The 7,040-nt window shown below is 49.4% G+C and overlaps 1 pseudogene; it reads left to right on the top strand.

Annotated features, from left to right (window-relative positions):
* The first annotated feature begins 4,904 nt into the window (after positions 1-4,904).
* Positions 4,905-5,921, top strand: LOC101578613 (annotated as a pseudogene).
* Positions 5,922-7,040: the final 1,119 nt, after the last annotated feature.

The raw sequence follows: 7,040 nt of genomic DNA, 5'->3' as shown, positions 1-7,040 counted from the left end.
CATGTGGTGCTGGGGGATTGAACCGCGATCCCTGTGCTTTGCTAAGCTTGTTCTAAGTAGGTGCTTTAGACCACTGAGCCATCTCACCAGCCCCTGTTTGTTATTTTTGATGACACCTTGAACAGCTAAGATGTTAGGGGACAGCTGGTAATCTGAATATCAGCTGTGTGTCAGATTAACATTGTGGCAGTAATGATAAATTTCTTGTTTTTTTATATTCACTGCAGTTGTGTAAAGAAGGACTTTATTTTCATGATATGAACAATGACATATTTGGGGGTAAAGACAATAAGGTATGATATTCACTCTCAAATTGTGTGTGCGCACACACACACACACTCAAGCACAATGGGAGGAGGAGCTGGTGTGCTCATTTCCTAGGGCTTCCACAACAAAGTACTCTGAATTAAGTGGCTGAAAACAACAAACTTTGACAGGCTCAGTGGTGCATACCTGTAATCCCAGTCCTCAGGAGGCTGAGGCAGGAGGATCACAAATTCAAATCCAGCCTGAATCACATAGTGAGTCCTTGTCTCAAAAAGCAAACTATGCCGGGAGTGGTGGCTCACACCTGTAATCCCTGAGAGACTGAGGCAGGAGGATCACTGTGAGCCCAGCCTGGGCCACAAAGTGAACTCAAAGCCAAAGTGAGACTGTGTCTCAGAAAAGATTAAAATAATAATAATTATGACAATATGGAGAGACTGGGGACATGGCTCAGTGACACAAAGTCTGCCTGCAAACACAAGGTCCCGAGTTCAATTCCTGATACCAATAAAAAACCCAGAACAGTGTTGAGCCGGACTTGGTGGCACACTCATGCATAGATGTGGACGAACGTATACATGCACACATATGTAATACATACACAGGCATGTATGCAGAAAGAGCTGTATGCATCCATAAGCACTTTCTTTTTCTCTTTGGAACAGGGTCTCGCTTTGTAGTTCAGGCTGGCCTGGCTGTATAGCCCTAGTTGACCTCAAACTCACTGCCGTCCTCCCAGCTCTCCTCCTGAGTGCTGGGATCACAGGCGTGCGTCACCACGCCTGGCTCACACTTCTTCCCCTTTGAAAGGAAAATGAGAATGTGCTGTGAGTGATGGCTGGGAAGGGAGGTAGGAGACAAGCAGGGTGGGGGGGCCCTTAGTGTTTTCAATTGTCTCACACTGCTTTTTTTTTTTTTTCATTCTTCCTATTTTCAAGTATCTACAAAGGCTAATTTGGCAGTGGGCTTATGGGTCACTTCGTTTGCATCTTCACATGGCTTTTAAAAAAGCGGGAGGGGGGCCACCAAGATAGCTCAGTGGACTAAGAGCCTGCTTTAGCAAGTACACGAACCAGGGTTCGATCCCCGGTCCGCTGAGCTGGCGACCGAGTCTGGACCTGGTGGCGCATGCCTGTAATCCCACTGCTGTGGAGGCTGTATACAGGAGGATCAATATGAGCCCAAGCTGTGTAGTGAGACCGTGTACCAAATGCATGAAAGAAAAAAAATAATAATTTTACTGAGCCATCTCCCCGGACAAAAATAATAATTTTAAAAAGCATTGCAGGGGCTGGAGAGATGGCTCAGTGGTCTAAAGCACCTACTTAGAACAAGCTTAGCAAAGCACAGGGAACGCGGTTCAATCCCCCAGCACCACATGCCAGCCAGCCCTGCCCCCTGGTGGGCTGAGCTGGCCACACACACACACACACACACACACACACACACACACACATAAATAAAAAAAATAAAATAAAAAAAAAGCATTGCAACTTAAAATGTGTGAGAAGCCAAGACCACATTATAGGTTTTGGCCTTAGTGAGTCAACCTTCCTGCCTTCTCTCCTCTTTTTTCCCTCTTTTATTTTTTGGGTTTATTTTTGTTTTCAGACAGGGTCTCACTGTGTAGCCGTGACTGGCCTCAAACTCACTGTGATTCTCCTGCCTCAGCTTCCTGAGTGTGGAGCTAGCACAGTCATGGGCCACCACGCCTGCCTCGTGCCCTCCCTCCCTTCCTTCCTCCCTCCCTTCCTTCTCTCCCTCCCTCTCTCCTTTCTTTCCTTTCTTCTCTTTGTCTCTCCCTCCACCTCACTTTTCTCCAAGTTTCACATAAAACTTTCCTTTAATCTGATCAAGTTTGTAAATCTGTTGCCAAGTAAGACCTGGGAGCCCAATCCACAAGCCTGGCCTGGAGGGCTCCTTGTGCCTATAATCGTCCATGCAACCAGCTGCTGCCCCACTTTCCTAAGTTCCAAGAAATGACAGGGACATCCACCGAGGATGGACTCGTGCAGGACATGGCCAGGACCCAGGCCCTCAGCTGGATTCTTTAGGTCTCTGGTGTGTGGACAGATCTCCCACAGTCTTGCATTTGACTGGTTAACAGTGTGAAATAATCCTATATATGATGTGCCCTGTATTAAATCTATCCCCCTGCATATCCCGACGATGCACAGGCACTCACCGCCAGGCCCAGCTCTTGCCATTTCCTGAAGCCTGAGTGTCTTCACAAGGTGTAATCAAAAATATGATGTGGGCTGGTGAGGTAGCTCAGTGGTCTAATGCGCCTGCTTAGGCAAGCTTAGGCATAGCGCAGGGACCACGGTTCGATCCCCGGGCACCACATGCTGGCCAGCCCTGCCCCCAGGGTGGGCTGAGCTGGCCACACACACACACAAAAAAGACAAATAGTGCCATCTGACAAATGAAAAGGAGGCTTCCAAAAACATCACAGAATGTCCTCCTCCACCTAATTTCCCAGATCTGGAACCATGTGGCTTTTGGCTCTACCCCAAGGTCAAAATGACCATGAAAGGTCAATATCTTTGAATAGACATCAAAGCATCCAGGACAGAAAACACTCAGGAAGAAGGGGTGTGGCAGCCTGCACAGACAGGCAGAGCTCAGCATGGTTCCCTGCAGCCCTGTCACCCTCAGGGCAAGGGAGGTGGCAGTTATACCCACGGAGAATACCTGGGCATCCACTTCCTCTTTCCCTCCCAGCCTTGGGTGTCACTGAGTGGTTCCAATTAAATGTGACAACATTCACACTGTTTGCCTGAACCCCTATTTTAATAATAATTGATGCCGTGGGTGGTGGGGCATATCTATGATCCCAATACTCAGGAGGCTGAGGCAGGAGGATCACTTCAAATTCTAGGCTAACCTGAGCTACCTAGTGAGTTCAAGACCAACTTAAACTATACAGCAAGACCCTGTCTTGGGAAAAAAAAAAAAAAAATGAAAACCCAACAACAAAAATGAAGTGAGCTGGGAAAGAGCATGGCCTTCGGGGCAAAGGCCTACCCAGCCTGTGGGAACCCAAGGGGCTGAGGGGTAGCACTGGGCCTTGTGCTTGCCTGGCCAGAGGGAGGTCTCAAAATCCTCAGCACTGCCCGAGAACAGAGAAAATCACTCTCCATCATTCACCAGTAGAGGACAGTTGGACAGGTTATTCACAAGACGTGAACAGGGAGTCATTTCCTCACCTATCAAATGAGAAGCATAATGGTTTTGCCTTCCTCCCCTTTTGAAAGATAAGCAATTACTTTAAAATTCTTAGAAGAGTGCCTGGCACCTTGTATTACAGAATTCTCCGCCAGATTCAATATAGAAATCCTTTGTGGGTTCAGGTCTTGCTGTGTAGCCCAGGCTGGTCCAGAGCTCAGAGATCCTCCTGCCTCTGCTTCCAGAGTGCTGGGATCACAGGCACGAGCCACAGCGCCCAGGTAGATTGTCCTACATTTGTCTTCACCGCATGTGAGCTCCTGTAAGTCCAGGACGTTAACCTCGAGCCCATCGACCTGCGCCAAGTGCTTCCCTCAGTCTGTGGGTTGTCTCCTGGTGCTGTGGATTTCTTTTTCCTTCCGGGGATTTAAATGTTTCTGTAGCTGGGTTGATCTATTTTTTTCCCTTTGTGACTTCTGGGACTAGACTCCTTCTTAGAAACAGCTTCAGCTTCCAAAACCATAAGTAAACTCTCTTTTGCTCTTATCTAAATGTTTCTTGACTTCATTTTTATTTTTTACATTGACATCTTTGATCCATCTGGCAGATTTCGGGGGAGAGAGAGGAGGGGTAGGAAATCCAAATTTTCCAAAGGCCCGGCCAGTTTTCTAAGCACCAGCTATGTTTAGAAAAATCCCTTTTTTTTCTCCCACTGACTTAAAATAAACAGCATTGCGTTCCGAGGCTAACCTCTCCGATGCTCAGCGCGCTCCTTCTGGAGACTTCGTTCTGTCTCCAGGTCCTGCCGGCCTGTGTCTTCCCTGAGTCCACTGCTCCGTGTCAAGCGCTCACAGTCCATTTCCCGTCTCCCTGCAGGCCTAATCTGCCCATCTCTGCTCTCATTTCCCTGAATGTCCTGCCTCTCACAGCTGCAGATTGTAAGCAGTCTGCTGACACCAGCCCCCTGCAAGTCAAAGATGAGAAATCTGCCTGCTCTTCGATCACTGCCATCCTCTCGGCACCCTCCCTCCCCTGCCAAGTGGTAAGGTGACAACAGGAAAACCCTCTCCAGGGGCTCCTTGGAGAGACTCCTGTGCCCTTGCCCTACACTAAGCAGCCAAAAAGTCAACCTCTGACCCTAACCTAATGCATGGGCTCAAAATGTGAATGGAGTGGGAGGTGGTGGCACATGCCTGTGATCCCAGCACTGAGGCTGAGGCAGGAGGACGCTGTGAGTTCTGGGCCAGCCTGGGCTACGTAGTGAGTTCAGAGCCAGCCTGAACCTGAACTATCAAGATCCTGTCTCAAAAACCCTAAAATAAAAAAAAACAGCTCTAGTGCAGCTCAGTGGGACAGCACTTGCCTAGCACCTGTGAAAACCCCGGCTGGCTCATGACCCTGGGCCAGGATGCCCCTCCAGCAGGTCCCATCTCGCCCAGAAAAACCACAGCTCGAGGTGTCCTCTTCCTCTCTGTGTTGGTGGTTTGCGGTTGGAAGATCCCGGCGTGGGAACTGTGTTAAAAAATTGAAACAAAGCCGAGCGTGGTGGTGCACAACTGCACTTGGCATTCGGGAGGCTGAGACAGGAGGATTGAAGGATCGTTGCAAATTAGAGACCAGCCTGGACTAAAAACTGATAGCAAGATGTCTTCTGGAAGTGCCAAAATCGGGCACCCTGCCGCCAACTTTGAGCCACAGCTGTTATGCCAGATGGTCAGTTCAAAGATATCAGCCTGTCTGACTACAAAGGAAAATATGTTGTATTCTTCTTTTATCCTCTTGACTTCCCCTTTGTGTGCCCCACGGAGATAATTGCGTTCAGTGACAGGGCAGAAGAATTCAAAAAAACTTAACTGCCAAGTGATCGGTGCTTCTGTGGATTCTCACTTTTGTCATCTGGCGTGGATCAACACACCCAAGAAACAAGGAGGATTGGGGCCTATGGACATTCCCTTGGTGTCAGATCCCAAGCGTGCCATTGCCCAGGATTATGGGGTCTTAAAGGCCGATGAAGGCATCTCATTCAGGGGCCTCTTTATCACTGATGATAACGGTATCCTTCGGCAGATCACAGTTAACGACCTTCCTGTTGGCCGCTCTGTAGATGAAACTCTGAGACTCGTGCAGGCTTTTCAGTTCACTGACAAACATGGAGAAGTGTGCCCAGCTGGGTGGAAGCCTGGCAGTGACACCATCAAGCCTGATGTCCAGAAAAGCGAAGAGTATTTCTCTAAGCAGAAGTGAGCAGTGGGCCAAGAGAACAAAAGCTCTTTTGTACATTTTTTTTTCGTGCTTTAAACACGATGTGTGCGACAATACGTGTCTTTCCTGTAGGGGTTGGGGAACCATCTTTTCTTCCACTGGTAGTAATGGCCTGAGCTGTATTTAGTAGTGGACCATATGAAAATGATAATGTGTGATGTACCAGGAGCAGTGCCAAGGCCATTTGCTGACCTTTTGTAGTGCCTATTAAACTTGAATTGAGATGTTAAAAAAAAAAAACACAGCTCAAGTCCCTCCTTCCCCAAGCCAAGAGGCCTGGGCAGCCAACCTCCCAGAGCCTACCCCATCTCTTCCTCGTTGCTCACCCTGTTCTGTTCACACCAGAGTCCTTGCCCTCTCTCAGACCCGCCACACTACTGCCCCACCGCCCCTCCTGGCTGCTTCATTCCCTCACCTCCTTCGGATCCGTTCTGACTCACTCCATAAAGAGCCCCTGATCACCAGATAAAACCACCAACTCATGCAGCATGACAGGGCAACACCTGGAGTTCCAGCTATTTAGAAGGCTGAGGCAGGAGGATCGCTGAACCCGGGAGATCAGGGCCAACCTGGGCAACCTAGCCAGACACTGTCTTCAAAACTAGAGTCAACTCACTGGCTGTCGTTGCCACCTGCTCCTGCTCGCACCTGTCACAGCAGTGCTTGGCATCCTCACGAGCATGAGCTGGAACAGGGGAGAGACCACTGAGAAGCTCCTTCCAGCCCTGCCCAGCATCCACACTGCAGCCTCCCTGTACATCCTGAACCCTGCTGGCTGCACCGAGTGTCTGAAGCACCCCTGGGCCCATCCAGTGCCTAAGTCCCATCCTCGAACCTCCCGTACTTTGGACCCCGCAGACTTCCCTAGTGACCAGGTGTGACCATCACCATAGAAGGTCACTAACAGACCTCGACCACACAACCCCGCCCACCACACAGGACCCCAGGTCCTCCGCCAGGGTCCTCCGCCAGCCAGCCGCCCTGGTGGCCTCTGTGTTCCCTCCAAGGTTCTCTACCGACCTTTGAAGCAACCCTGACTTTTAGCCCTAGGGCTCCTCCCCTGTCCCCCGGACTCAAGCATGCGTTCCATCTACAGCATCCGTCTGTGTGTATCAGAAATCTCAGCACAACTGTTTAAGAGTCTCACTTCAGGCACCACCCCCAAGAGATCCTGAGGTCACAGTTGGGGCCTGAAATGGCATTTTTTTAAAAATAAAAAAAGGGAGAAAAAAAATCACTTTGGGCTGGGAAGATGGCTCAGTGGAATAAGCGCTTCCTTGACAAGCGCAAGGGCCTGAGTTCAATCCCCAGTTCTGCCAAAAAATTAATTAATTAATTAATTA

This window comes from Octodon degus, unplaced genomic scaffold, assembly GCF_000260255.1.
Source record: "Octodon degus isolate 3935 unplaced genomic scaffold, OctDeg1.0 scaffold00197, whole genome shotgun sequence".
Taxonomy (NCBI): domain Eukaryota; kingdom Metazoa; phylum Chordata; class Mammalia; order Rodentia; family Octodontidae; genus Octodon; species Octodon degus.
This window is presented reverse-complemented; position numbering and strand designations above follow the sequence as displayed.